The sequence below is a fragment of the Canis aureus genome, chromosome 34 (genome assembly GCF_053574225.1).
Source record: "Canis aureus isolate CA01 chromosome 34, VMU_Caureus_v.1.0, whole genome shotgun sequence".
NCBI classification, from domain to species: Eukaryota; Metazoa; Chordata; class Mammalia; order Carnivora; family Canidae; genus Canis; species Canis aureus.
In genome coordinates, this window is record NC_135644.1 from 20,148,294 (window position 1) to 20,164,420 (window position 16,127).

General features: G+C 33.8%; 1 protein-coding gene across 2 annotated transcripts in view; it reads right to left on the reverse strand.

The window, feature by feature from the left end:
• CSRNP3 (cysteine and serine rich nuclear protein 3) overlaps positions 1-16,127 on the reverse strand; it is a 189,423-nt gene that overhangs the window by 127,826 nt on the left and 45,470 nt on the right. The window lies entirely within an intron of this gene.

The following is a 16,127-nucleotide window of genomic DNA, read 5'->3' on the forward strand; positions in this document are numbered from 1 at the left end:
AATGTTACCAATTCTGATGATGTCCACAATAACTAAATACACTAGTAAATCAACTGTGTAAATATATATCATTCTGTCAGCTTCTCATGTGGCTTTTATAACATCAGGCTCACCACCCTTTATTCAGTGCCTTTCATCTGGTGGGTTCTCGGTATATGTTTGCTATTGATAATGATGACAATAGTCCAAGCCATGATCTCATTTTCCAGAGTGTGATCCCCTCTTTATTTTCAAGCTTCTCTCTAGGCCAGGAAGGTTTTAATTCTCTCTCATCATGGCAATAAACCTGTCACTGAGATCAGGTCAGACATAAAATTTTCCAAGGCTAGCACACAAATTCCTTCTCCTGCATGCAAGCTTGCCTCACTCTTGATCCTATCCTTGATGACAGGAAGGTCATACTGTAAATCATCTGTCCATTTGTAGACCAAGTGGTTTACAAGGACAGGGCATCTAAATTTTGCCCAGTTTACTTTGTAACTTACTGCCTAGTTCATGATTAAGTCAGAGATGACAAATTTTTCTTCTCAACAGTAGGAGGATTACACTTTTTCTTTCCTTTCCTTCCAAAACAGGTTATTACAGAATTTTTAAAAAGTGTGAGTCAGAAGAAGAGATATCTAAAGCATTTGGAATAGACCTGATCCTCAGCATAACACTATTCATGAAGCTCCAAACATGTTCTTCTTCTTATGTCTATGAAAAATATATTCCTAAATATTTAAGTGTTCCTCTATCAAAGAATGAGTTAGAATTTGACAATTTTCTTATATATCTAAAAATGCATTTTATTCATTTAAATAGGAAAACAAAAAAGTAACAAAAGGCTAGTAAACATAACCCAAGAATTGTTTATAATTTGAACCATATTATATACCATTATTCTTACTGTCAATAGCCATTTTCTTAAATATAGGAAAATGTATTTTTTATCTGATTTTTTTAATAGAAAGTTTTGGTGTTTTAGATTTTATAGCTTAGATTTTTATTATGTATCATATATGCCTGTTCTACTAATTTAAATATTACAGGAATATGGGTTTAGAATACAAGAAATATATCATAATTCCACCCACCCCATCAGAGATAGCTACTAATACCAGTTTGGTTTATATTAGCAATATATTATTGTATTATTATATTAATGAAATATTTTTTCACAGAAACATGAAATTTCCACTTTCTTTTTTTACTTAATATTTCTTTTTTCATGTCAGTGTTTATTAGAATTACTTTATTCTTTTTTTATTTTTTTTTAATTTTTTTAAAGAATTACTTTATTCTTTTATTAAAGAGCTATATAATATTTCATTATATGGATTGACTATAATTTATTAAATTAATACCTTATTGACAAGTATTTGGAAGATTTCCAATTTTTAATTTCATCAATGTATCAGTGAACAACCTTTATGCACCTGTATGAGTGTTTCTGTAGAATAACTTCCAAAAGATAGAAGAGTTGAAGGAATTAATGTTTTGGTAAATATTGACAAATATTCTCAAAAACATTGTAAAGAATTTACATATCTACGAATAATATGTAAGAGGATCTGTTTTACACACTTGTCAATGTTTTTGAAAACATGCAATTACTTTTTAAAGCTGAGGTTACAAATTCTGGCGACTTCAGGGCCAGAGAGACAAAAAAAAAATATGTGAAACAGCAGAAGGTAAGAAAAGGGGAAGTAGTGGAAATTCAGCAATTTTGACTGGTGGGGGTTAGTCTATGATGGCTACACAAAATAAATCTTTAGTTCTTAGGCTGCCAGTTTTTTCAGCCCTCATCTTACTGGAATACACCACATTTTGATTCTTAATTTAATTTTCCTTTAAAGATTGTATTTATTTATTCATGACACACAGAGAGAAGCAGAGAGACATAGACAGAGGGAGAAGCGGACTCCCTTCAGGGAGCCCCATGTGGGACTCGATCCCCAGACCCGGGTTCATGCCCTGATCCAAAGGCAGACGCTCAACAGCTGAGCCATCCAGGCGTGATCCTGATTCTTTAATTTTAAAGCAAGATCTTCCTTTACTAGAGAAAGTAGCATAATCTTTGATGAATTAATTTCAGTACACACATTTTATTTTAGCCTTATTTTCTTTCTTTATATTTTTTCTCAAATTTTATACTTATGAGAAGAATTCATTCTCTTCTAGATTTAGGATTTATTATATGTTGTATTGATTTTATCAACACAAACTTTTTATGGTATGTTGGAAACCATAAAAAATTATATTAAAAAAATTATATTTTGTTCTTGCATACACAAAATTTTCTAACTTTTGTCAAGTTGGTGTAAAACCTTTAAATTTAAATATAAGATCATTTTAATACTCATATTATTCACATATCAGTAATAGAGGAAAAGAAATGGAAATACACTGCTTGTTCCAAATGTAAGCCATATCCTGCTAAGATTGATATTTAACCTAGTAAAACATCCTTGAGAAGAAAAAAGAAATCCCATTATTTTAGCTTGACAAAAAACAGAAGAGGAAAATTCTAGTTTCCTTTTGATAACAGCGGTTATCTTGTGGTCTATGAGAAAGGGTGAAGGCCATGGAGAAAATTGGTTCTGTTCTCATTTTTCTAGTCCCACTGCATCAATAAACCTCTGGAAGTTTCAACACAGAGCACACAATGTGAGCATGAGGCAGCTTGGCCTCTTTTAGCAGTTTGTTATGCCCTTTACCCTTATGAGATTGTTGAGTTGAGAGAGCCCAGTAAAGGATTCCCATTGCAATAGGATGCATCAAAAAATGGATTTCAAAGCAGGATAGTTCCTCAATCAGTCTGAGACGAGGGTGATGATAATTAAGGAGAGTTTGGGAATGAGTCAGTGTATAATTCTAATTGCACTTTTGTATTTTGGGCTGTTACTTAGGCCATATTTCTTTCTTTAGACCTGAAAAAGAAAATACCTCGAGATAAAATAATGCACAAAATTACAGCCATTTTTTCTCCCAACACTTCCATTTTATATTGAAGAAAATGGTAAAGCTGCCACCTCTGCTGGGTGTAAAAGAAATAGTTATATGGTACTGACAACTGGAAATCATACCTGTGTTGAAAAAATTCCTTAACTGATTGTGCTCAAACTATATCATATTATCCTGTTTTGAAAAACCATTTTGGAAAACAAAAGAACTTTAATACTAAGGGATTTTTTTTTAGGTGTTCTGAAATAGGTTCCATCTGTTGGTTTTATTTTTTTTCTAATATGTGAGGCCATATGAGAACTATCTCATACTGTGTATTCATTTCTTTTGATTCTTAAAGGTAATCATGAGTGGTATAAAAATAACATTGTTTCAGAAAATGTTAGAATAGAACAAAATTTTCAAAGAGTAATACTAAGTTTTAGATGCTTATTTTGGGCTTGATGTTAAAAACTTAAAAACAATTAAATTAGAACCAGCTCTGCTTAAAATAAAGGAGAGAGCAGGAAAAACATAGAGCTATAATATTGTGTAGAAAACGAAAATCCAAAAGGATCTCCAAATTCATCATGTTCAGAAAATGTTTCTTAAAAACTAATTAGATGAGAAAAATTCCTCTCCAATATCTGATGTTATATTTAGATATATACTTTCAACTTTACCCTGAAAACAAAATTAAAACATGGCTTGTAAATATTTTATTCATTCACTTATGTATCCATGGCCTTATACAAAAGTTGACTTTTTTTTTTTTTTACGTTTTTCCTATGCTTATTGCCTGGAATTATACAAAATTGGAACTATAATTTTACTAAAATTAAGAAAGTCATTCACTGTAAGATAATCAAACTTACTTGAACCGAACTCTCTGTGGTTTAGACTTCTAGTTCTTCTATGAGATTAATATTGGAATTGATTGGCAGATAATCCCCATGAGCATGTCAATACTGCATAAATTGGACAGCTCCTTGTAAAATTGTAAAGGACTTTTGAATTCTGACCTTGTAGAGTTGGGATCAACAAACATAGGCTATCCTCAAAATTTCATTTGCTTTAAAAATGTATACTCTTATAAATCACTATAGATCTAGTCTATAACACTTTATTTTAGCTACCTTTGAAAAACTATAAGCATGCATCTGTTAAAAGTTTATATTCCTAAAGAAAAAAAAAACCTTTATATTCCTTGCAATTTAAAAACATTTGCAATCATGAAAATTACTTTAGCATGGACCTTTTCCTCTGTTGTTTTCTATTTTTCTCTTTTAAGTTCCCTCTAACTCTCATACACATTCGGTTTAGTAAATGAGACGGAGAATTTACCACCTTAATCCAAATTTTTAATGACTTCATTGCTAACTTCATAAATGTGGATAGGAGTTTGCTAAAATTTTAATTTCGGTAAAGTTCACATAGAATCTGTAAGTGCCCAACACTTTGCTGTATGATGTTCTGGATAAATAAAGTGTATTCCTTGCTCTTGAGAAGCTTCAGAGCAATGGTCTTCAAGCATTTTAAATCATATATCCCCATCAGTAAAAAAAAGTTTCTGCATGTACTTCACTCATATATATATATATATATGTGTGTGTGATAGAATATATAACTACAAATATATTATCTAAATTATATGAATATTTAGACATAGAAGTTAAAAATGACAAAAATCATAAATATAGATATTTTTTGATCAATTTAGTTGATTTCTTTATTTTTCAACAATTTTTTAGCATAATATTCATGTGAAAAATAAAAATAATAGGAATAACACTTCTCATTTTTTTTTCAAATTTTCATTTAAATTCTAGATGCTATTTTTCCTTTGCTTCTCAAAAGATCTTGCTCACCCCCACAGGTTATATGCATTAGACTTTAGAGCTCACTGGTCTTGAGGGGAGGATAACATGTACATAGATAATTTGAATAAGGTGGCCAATTATCTGATAGACATAAATAAAAAGGTGCTAGAACACAGAGAGACTTTCTGGAAAAGTCATTAGATATAATAAACCTCTCTGTATAAAGAGGAGAGTGATGGGGCACCCAGCTGGCTCAGTGGTAGAGCTTGGATCCTGTCAATGTATGGGAAATCTTTGAAGAAATTTAAGAGGGTGACTGAAGGTCATGGTCAGATGTTTGTTTCAGGTTGAGTCTCTGGGTAGCTGTACTGAGATTGGATGTGAAGAGACACAAATGGAATCTGTAATACTCATCAGTAGGCTCTCACATTATCCAGGTGAGAGATGAAAAGCAACAGAATTAAAGCTGTGACAACGCAGCACTCAGGAGGAGATGAAAAGTAGCATGAGGAAGAAACTCCATAGAATTCAGTCATGATTTTCTGGAAGTGTCCAGTGAGTAAGAAGGAATAATCTTAGTTACTTTGTAGCTTTCTAACTTAGATGACTGGCTACTTTTTTTTTTTTTAAGATTTTATTTATGTATTTGAGAGAGAGAGAGAAAGTATGTGTGAGCTGAAGGGAGAGAGAGAGAGAGAGAGAGAGAGAGAGAGAGAATCTGAAGTAGACTCCACACTGAGCACAGAGCCCGACATGGGGCTCATTCTCATGGGATCAGGCCCTGAGCTGAAACCAAGAGTTGATCCCTTAACTGACTGAGCCACCCAGGTGTCCCAATGATCAGCTATTTTTAACTGAGATAGTAAACACATTAGCAGGAAAAGATTTGGGCCAGAGAGGAGATAAGCAGATTCTTTTTAAAATTAAGATTTATATTAAAATTATAAACATTTATGGGGTGCCTGAGTGGCTCAGTGGTTGAGCATCTGCTTTCAGCTCAGGTCGTGATCCCAGGATTCTGGGATCGAGTCCTACATCAGGCTCTGCCTATGTCTCTGCCTCTCTGTGTCCTTCATGAATAAATAAATTCTTTAAAAAAAATTATAAACATTTATAAATGAATAAAAAAGACAAATCACTTGTCATTCTACTTTTGAAAGGAAAGTTCTGTATTTCAGACACTATTTATAATATTTACATTATTATAAAATATTGGCCAATCATTTAATTTCTCCCAGTCCTTTATTTACTTTAATGGTCCTTTGTGTATATATAATTTATATTATCTCCACTCTTTTTATGTCTATTTTTCTCACCTAACATAGTCTAATAAATTTTATATTTAATGACATTTCATGTCTTTGAAATTTCTTGTAAATGAAATTTAGCAGCTATGTAATATTTTATCTTCTGGAGGTACCACAATATGTAAAACAATTCGTCTAATACAGGACAAGTGTGTTATTTTCAATATTTCAAACAAGGATAAAGAGCATTATAGACATAATATTATGATATATTTCCTTTTGTCTGGGAATCTACTGCTTGTTTAAGTTTAGAAAACATAAGCATATGAAAGTTTGACATATTTTGCTAATAACATATTTCCCTCAAGAATATAGGACAGTGAAACAGATTTGCAATAAAAAATCTTGTTCAGGTCAGCCCAGGTGGCTCAGCGGTTTAGCAGTACATTCAGCCCAGGGTGTTATCCTGGAGTCCCAGGATCGAGTCCCATGTCGGGCTCCCTGCATGGAGCCTGTTCCTCCCTCTGCCTGTGTCTCTGTCTCTCTCTCTTTCTCTCTCTCTCTCTCTCTGTGTGTCTCTCATGAATAAATAAATAAAATCTTAAAAAAAAAATCTTGTTCATTTGGTAGGCATAAAATTATAACATTTTATTGCCATTTGAGTACTGTTGAAGATGAATTTTTCATTTGTTAATTAGCTATTTATATTTCTTTTTTATGTAAGTTGTTCTTTCATTTCTTTTATGCCATTTTTTAAATGGAGTCTTATTGATGCTCTTATTAATTTGTGGATGTCCTTAAATAATAAGGATAATCACCCTTCGCTGTCACCTAAGAAATAATGTTTTAAGTAGTTGGCTATTTATCTTTTTATAGTTGATAGCAGTTTATGATTTTCTGTTCTTTCATATTTTATATTTTAAGTTATCTTTTCTTATAATAATAAGATGTATTTTGAGAAAATTTGGAGGCTACTGGAAAACACCAAGACGATAAATTAAATGTATACTTAACTATGCAAATATAACCAGTTTTATTATGTGTATATGTGTATGCATGCATATATGCATTTATGTAATGTATAATGTAATATGTAATGTAATATGTAATGTAATGTAATGTATATATGTATGTAATATGCATTTATATAATCATCCTTTCTTTCATGCATTACACATCATTTGAGAGCATTAATGGCATCATACGGTGAGTGCAGTTTTATAGCCTCCTTTTTTACTTATTAGTATATTTCAGAGAGGTCTCCAATAATAAAATATGTTGTGGGAAAACTCTTATTTTAACTACCTCAGAATACTGCTTTGAGTGGATATTTAATAATTTATTTAATTAATTCGTTATTTCCAGACACGCAGAGGTTTCTAGTTTTCATTAATTTCAATATTATCTCAGTAAATATCTTTGTATACATAGTTCTTTGTTCACAATTGACTATTCATTAAGGCTTTTAAAAATTTGGAATCCTGGGGGACGCCCGGGTGGCTCAGCAGCTAAGCGCCTGCCTTCAGCCCAGGGTGTGATCCTGGAGACCCGGGATTGAGTCCCACTTCAGGCTCCCTGCATGGAGCCTGCTTTTCCCTCTGCCTCTCTCTCTCTCATGAATAAATAAATAAAATCTTTAAAAAAGAAGAATAAATAAAAATTTGGAATCCCGGGGTGCCTGGATTGCCATTGGGCATTTGCTTTCAGCTCAGCGCCTGATCCCGGGTCAAGGATCAAGTCCCTTATCAGGCTCCCTGCTGAGAGCCTGCTTCTCCCTTTCCCTAGGTCTGTGCCTCTCTCTCTGTCTCTCATGAATAAATAAAATCTTTTTAAAAAAAATTTGGAATCCCTAGGTCAAAGAGTATACAGAGAGTAAGATCATTTATATATAATGACAAATTGCTTTCTAGAAAAGTTGAATCAATTTACCTGTCCATCCCTGTAGTGTGACATGGTTCATTTCTCCACATCTTCACCAATATTTGATATACTTACGATGATAATATACATGTGTGTTTACAATGCACCAGATTCTATTATTATTTTACTGGTAAATTGTCTGAACATCAGAAAGTTTAAAGTTTGCCTAACTCCTGGAGCACCCGGGTGGCTCAGTCAATCAAGCTTCTAAATCTTGATTTTGGCTTGTCAGGATAATTTGGGTTCAAGTCTTGCATCAGGCTCCACACTCAGGATGGAGGCTGCTTTGGAATCTCTCTCTCTTCTTCCTTTGCCCTCCTCCTGCTCATGCATTCTCCCTTTCCCTCTCTCTCTAAAATAAATAAATAAAATCTTAAAAAAAAATAATTTTCCTAAAACCTCATAGACAAGTAGAAAATGGACTCAAAGTTCAGTCTGACCTTAAAAATGATGCACTTTGTCAGTATGCTACACTATTTCACAAAGTTTTTTATGTTTATGTGAGCATTATTTATCAAGTGTCTGATTACTGGTTATGTTGAACATTTTCTTTTTCAAGTTTAGAGGTCACCAGAACTTCTTTTGTAAAAAAGTTTCCTCAAGGCCTTGCCAGTTATCCTAATGAAGTTTGGATTTTCTCAGTGATATCTAACAACTCTCTGTATTTTAATAATATTGACCATTTGTGAGTACATATCCTGTGAATATTTTTTCTAGTGTCTTTTCTTATGTAAGTTGTATTTGGAGCATTTTCTAATATACATCAAGGGATTTTCCAATCAAAATCCCAGCAGGATTTTTTGCAGATATCAACAAGCTGATTCTAAAATTTATAGGTCAAAGCAAAGGAGTTAGAATACCAAAGCAATTTTTGAAAAAGAAGAGGATGCACACTATCTGATCTGAAGATTTACTATAAAGCTACAGTAATCAAGACAATGTGATAATGGAATAACATATAAATACATACATCAGTGGGAAAGAACATCAGAGGCCAGAAATAGACCTAAACAAATATGATTGATTTTTGACAAAGGTACAGAGGCAATTTAATCAAGATAAGATAGTCTTTTTAAAAAATGGTGACGGAACAGTTGGATGTCTGTATGCAAAATACTGAATCTCAGTTTTTTCCATTATCAAAACTTTACTCAAAATTAATCATAAGCCTAAATGTAAAACATGAAATTATAAAATACTTAGAAGAAGAAGTGAAAATCCTTGTGATCTTAGGTTAGGCAAAGAATTTATTGATACAAAACCAAAACCACAACCCATAAGAGAAAAGTAATTGGTAGATAAGACTTCAAAAAAGTAAAAAACGCTTACTCTGTGCACAAGTTAGGAATAAAAAAAAAAAAAAGCCACAGAAAGGGAAAAGTTTACAAATTTCACATTCCCCAAAAGATTTTTATCCAAAATATTTATAAAGAGCTCTCAAAACTCAAAAATAGAAAGCAACTCAATAAAAAATTGAGCAAAATAAAATATACAAAGAATTCTTAAAACTTAATGAAAAGAAACAAAGCATTTAAAAAAATGGCCAAAGACCTGCACAGACACCTCACCTAAAAAGATATACAGATGACAAATAAGCATATGGAAAGATGTTCCATATCTTATGTCATCAGGGAAATACAAATGAAAATAAAGTACTATTAACACCTATTAGATGGCCAAAATCCAGAACACTGACAGTACAAAATGCTGGAGAGGATGAGGAGCAAGAAAAATTCTCATTCATTGTTGGAAATGCAGAATGGTACAACACTTCTGACGACATTTTGGTGGGTTCTTGTTTTTTTTTTGTTGCTTTTTGTTTTTCTTTTGGGGGGGGGGGAGTTGAGAGAGAGAATGTGAGGGATGGGGAGTATAGGGGGAGGCAAAGACAATCTTAAGCAGATTCCTTGCTGAGCATGAAGCCAGACTTGGGGACCAATCCTATGACTCTGAAATAATGACTTGAGCCAAAATCAAGAGTCAAAGGCTCAAAAGACTGAGCCACCCAGGGGCCCTACTTTGGTGGGTTCTTATAAAACTAAATCTACTCTCACCATTTGACTTAGCAATTGTGCTCCTTGGTATTTACCCAAAGGAGTTGAATATTTATATCCAAGCAAAACTTCTGCACATGAATGTTTCTAGAAGCTTTATTCATCACTGCCAGAACTTAGAGGCTACCAAGATGTCCTTGGGTAGGTGAATAAAGTGTGATACACCCAGACAAGGGAATATTTTTCAGTGCTAAAAAGAAATGGGTTATCAAGCCACAAAAAAGACCTGGAGAAAACTTAAATGCATATTACTAAGTGAAAAAAGCCAACCTGAGAAGTCTACATATTATATGATTCCAACTATACAACATTATGAAAAGGACAAAACTGTGGAGACAGTAAAAACATTAGTGGTTGCCAGGGGATTATGGGGATGGGGAGGAAGGATAAATAGATGGAGTTACAAAAGATTTTTTTGGATAGTGAAAATGCTCTCTATGACACAGTGATAGCATTATACATTTGTCCAAACCCACAGAATATACAACACCAAGGATGAAACCTAAAGTAAACTGTGAACTTTGAGTGATTATAATGTATTAAGGGAGGTTCATCAATTATGACCTATGTCTCACTCTGGTAGAGGCTGTCAATAATGGGGGAGATTGTGCACATGTGGGGGCAGAGAATATATGTGAAATTTTTATATCTTCCTCTCAATTTTGCTGTGAATCTAGGTAAAACGGGTCTAAAAACAGTTTTTGAAAAAGTTGGACAAAGTATTTCAAATGCTTGGATAAATACTTCACAAAGATATATAGGTGGTGAATATGCACAAGAAAATTTGCTCAATATTATTATTCTTTAAGAAGCTGAAAATTAAAAACCACAATGACAGTTAGAATGGCTGAAATAAAATAAAAACTGATAATACCAAATGCTGGTGGTGAAGGGGTGGAGCAACATGAATGCTCGTACATTGTTGATGGACATGCAAGATGGTGTAAGCTATTCTGGAAAACAGTCTTTACAGTGTTAGAAAGGTAAACATATAGTTAACATGTGATACACAATCTCACTTGGGCATCTACCCATGATAAATGAAAACATAGTTTCTCACAAAAATTTCTACGTGGATGCTTATTGCAGCTCTATTCAAAAACATCAAGAATTAAACAACCCAAGTGTCCTTCGATGGGTGAATGGATAAACAAACTGCGGTACATGCGGACAATGGAATACTACTTAGTAATAATCTGTTTCCCAATAATGGGAAACAAACTAGAGATACACATAACAGCAAGAATGAATCTCGAATGCATTATGCTAACTGAAAAAGGCCAGATTTGAAAGACTACATTCTGTATGTTTCTATTCATATGATATTCTGGAAAAGGCAAAACTATAGTGACACAGAACAGATCAGTTGCCAGGGATTTCGGGGGGAGGGGAGAGTTGACAAGGGGAAGCTCAAGGTTATTTTGGGGGTGACAGAACTGTTCCATATCTCGACTGTGGTAAAGGTTACAGAACTCTGTGCAATGATCAAATCACATGAAACTAAAACCAAGAAGAGTGAATTTTACTGTTTATAAATATAAAAATGAATAAATTATTTCTCATTTTTTGCACTATTTAAATGCTTTTCTAAACCAAAGGCACGTAAATACCTGAAAGCTATTGAATTTAATGTTTAATAATATTTTAAATGTTGAAAAGTATATAATTTAAAATGTTTTAAAATAATATCTTAAATATTTATCTATATTTTACTTCACTATTGTATGATGTGTAGATCACACCTTATTTTTCCCCAAGTAGTTAAAGAATTGTTCTAATACCTTCTACTCATAAGCCGTCATCCTTCTCTGCTTCATTCCCTCTCCCCCATTTGAAACACCCTCTTTAGCAGACACTAATTAATTATATGTGCTTGAGGTCTTAATAGCCTTTCATTGAGGGGCCTCTCCATTGACTTATGATTATTTCTTTGTTGCATTTTATGATTGCAATGTGTATGGTGTCTATTTTTTGGACTTTCCATTCTGTTTCATTGCTCTGATGATTTGTTTGTGCATGTGTATTTGTAGGCATTGTTATCCTACAGACATGTGTGTGTAATATATAATTCTGTCCCCTAATCAAAGAAAAAAGCTGGCGTCATTGCTATCTAATTAATAAAGTCTTAAGAGTGGTTTGGCTGGATCAGGGTCAGCAAGGAAGGTAGATAAACAATAAGCTGAGGGTGGATCTCTGGGGAGCACTGTAATTTGAGCAAGGGTAAAATTTCAAGAACTTTTGTGGGCCTGGTATTTAACCTCTACATTGTTTATTGTTTTAAATTAGCTGACTTCACTCATTTATATTACCTATGGCCACATATCAGTATTTGAGTGTGTGATTCACAACTTTGTGAGAGAATAGAGAAAGCAGAACCTGTCAAAGGGGCCTTTACAAAAGGGTCTACAAGGTGTCAGGCAAACCAAGAGGGAGAGGTGTCACAACAGTCCTGGAAGTGGAAGAAGAAAAATGAAGTTAACAGTGTCGAATACCCCTGAGAGAGCCAGTCAAGATACAGGCTGCTAGGTCATCTGTGCCTTCAGAGAGAGCGTGCTCTGCTAAATGGGGTTAGAAATCAGATGGCATTGTGCTGCAGAGTGACTGGATCTTAGAAATCGGAGATAATGAATGTAGACTGCTGTATGGAGTGTTTGAATGGGCTGGAGAGGAGAGAAATTGGATGGTAGTGCCCATGAAATCTACTGAAGAGAGAGGTCAGTTTGTTTTTGTTTGTCAATTTACTTTTTAGGATGGAAGTTTGAAGAATGTATACAGGTTGAAGGAAAAGAGTGAGCAAAGGAGAAAAGGTTGAAGATAAAGGACAAAAACGAAATAACTACTGGCCAAAAGCCTCGGCATCAGTGAGAGGGAATACAATCAAACACAGGCTTTGCCTTGAATAGGAAGGATTCCTGATCATTTAAGATTGGAGGAAAGAAAGAGTGTTGATAGATGTAGCTGTTTGATGCTGGAGGGAATTGCAAGGATGCACGAGTTGTTTCCACACAATAACCTCAATTTTCTTGTTAAAATAGCAGGTGCAACTGAGAATGAAGGGGAGAGATTGCATGGCTGGAGTGGGGTGATAAACTTTTGAAATAGTGGCTGACCATGGTCAGAGCGAAAGGATTAGTGGATGCTATCGAGGAGCTAACTTGGATTAGAAAACCATAAATCTGCAGAGTGGATCATTTCATCCTGCAGTACTTTTGGGCCTGGGTGTGAGAAAAGAGAAGGTTCCCTATCTACTGGATTGAAGACTGCAGGTACAGTGTAAGAAAGGACAGGCTGTAGAAATGTAGAGATTAAGCTCCTGGTGCCCAAGCTAAATTTCAAGCAAGACTTGGAGAACATGGAAAAATCCAAGTCTCCATGAATTCAAAGAAAAAGAAGTGAAACGAAAAAGGGTTTATGTCGTTTGTAACCTAGCACCACTCCTGACTTAAGCTTCTTCTTACCTTATTTTTCCCTTTCCCTAATTTTCCTCATATCCATTCATTATGTCGTATGACACATTTTCGACACAAGGCCAGATAAAGGCAAATAAAAGAAAACTAAAACCACATAGATGGTCAGACAGAGGTGAGTTTCACAGTAATAAGAGAAGCTGTCAAGTGTTTTCGTTGAGTTTTAATTGAAAACAAGATACTGAAGGTGGTTAGGAGGCTTTGTGGTTGATATGGGGGGGATGTTTATTGAGGTTGTGGAGGTTAGGGTTTGATCAGTGGTTCTCATCTTGGGATAATTTGTCCCAAGGGGCCTTTACAAAGGCAACATCTAGAGACATTTTTGGTTTTCCCAATGGAAGGTGAGGAGTACTCCTGGTGTCTACTGCCAGGGATGCTACTGAACCTCCTACAATGCACAACATTGCCTACACAATAAAGAATTATCTGATCAAAATGTCAATATTATTGAGGTTGAGAAAGTTGGATTAAACTATTTATAAGACTGATGAAAGAGTGAGAATGGTAGGAAATCATCTGGAGAACCACTGAAGAAAGGTGGAGAAGGCCCCACCCAGGGCATGAGCATGCCACGTAATGTGATATTCAAAAATGTTTATTTCTGGGTGGTGGTTTGCAAGAGGATGGAAGAGTCAGTCCATGGGGAACTGGATTTGTCATATGAATTTATAAATTATTTCTCGGTTTAACTTTTAGAAAGCGAATATAGGGAGGATGAAAGCAAGGGAATTTAAATTTTCTACTTGCCTTTGATAAGTCACATTTCAGTTACCCTTAAACAGTAGAGTTTCTAGCTTCCTTTGAAGCTTCCAGATGAATACAAAAAAGATTAATATTGGTTTGGAAGGAATTTATCTCTGACACAGTGAAATTACATGAGAAGTCCTTGTTATTTGCATGTAATGAATCACTAAATTCCACCCCTGAAACTAAATAATATACTATATGTTAACTAAATTGAATTTAAATAAAAAAATTTTAAGTTTAAAAAACATATTTTAATAAGTCTTTCTTTTCTTTATAACCTTCTACTAGTCTTCTGCATCTCTTATGTTTTCTTTTCTTTTGGTTTTCCCAAAGCAGAGAGTACCAGTTGCCTCTTTTTGGTCAAACTCATAGACTTGACTGTCTGTTCTGTTCATACTACATGTAATGAGTACTCTCTGGTTTGGTTTAATTAAAATAGACCTCCCAAATAATTGTCACCCCCACTGCATCGTTCTTGTAGTACTTCAATACTGGAATTTATTTCTTTTAGATGATATACTATTTACAATATCTGACTTTTGTAATATTGAAGAAGTTACAATATTTGATAGGTTTTGAGACCTCCTAATCCAATTTTTGCTTATTTGGATGGTTAGATATTCCTTTCGCATTGACTTATTAACACAGAAAAAGAATCGATTTAACTTCTTTTTCTAAATATCAAGTTAGTGAAACCTTGTGACGCATTCATCTATACTTTAGATGGGTTGCAAAAAATGCACAGGTCATCTGGGCCATACACACCTCCAGATCCCTGTGCTACTCTGTACTTAATGTTTCTTAACATCTCATAGAAAATTCCAACCAGGTTACCATCAAAAGAAACTTGATAACTCATTTGTTGATGATCACAAATAGATTAATATTTTAATTTCCAAATCTGCATATATCTTTTACTAAATGTACAAAGAAAGACATGTGTCCTTTAAAAAATTAGTACTATGGGAACGAGATGGTATTTAAATAACTCCCTTCTGTCTTTAGTCCCAGTAGTTAGGGCTCTCCTAAAATGATAACAAGACTGTTGATGAAGCAACAGAAAGACAATTATATAGAGCTTTTTAGCACCAAGTGTCATCTATATGTATCATCATAGAGATCTATAACTACTTAGGCTCATGATATTTATTCAATTCAAAAAAATTGGATTAATTTTCTCCCCTACACAGATGAATAGTCATAGCCTTTACCCCTTTAGTAAGTGATTGGACTAATCCAACTGTGCCTTTATTGCAAACATTTTGACATTTTCTGTACATGTAGTAAGTGTGGTGTATTAAGTAGTAAGTATATTATCATTTTAAAAATACATCTTTTCTTTCTGGTGAAATTAAGACACATACTAGCTATTTTATATACATTAACAACATTTACTTTAACAAATGATGATTTAGAAAACTCACCAGCAGGCATCATATTTCATAACATTCATTTTCAGTTGGCACTATTTGGGCAAAGGTAGTATCTATTTCTTTTGTATAAACTATGCAATATTAAGTCATTCAGCTTATTTTAACACTCCAACTCTACAGTCTATATTCCTTTTCCTATTTTCTTTTTCTTCATAGCACTCTAACCACCTAACATAATATATAATTATTTTTTTATTGCTTATATATTTTCACCCTCTAGAATGTAATTTCCACTGAGGCGAAAATACTGGTGTTTTATTCACTGCTGTTGCTCCCATGCACATAGTAGGCACTTGATAAATAAATACTTGTTGAATGATTGTGGCTCTTATGTAAATTAATCTAACCACTTATCTAATGGTGCAATTAAGCAGGAGATGTCTTCACTGACTTTTCAAAAAAGTTTTACTATGTTTAATGACTTGATCTGTTTTCGCTTATTCAGATATCACCTTTTTAAAAGCTTTTCATGAGGAGCACAGTGGTATGCAACACCATTTCAAGCAGTCTGGAC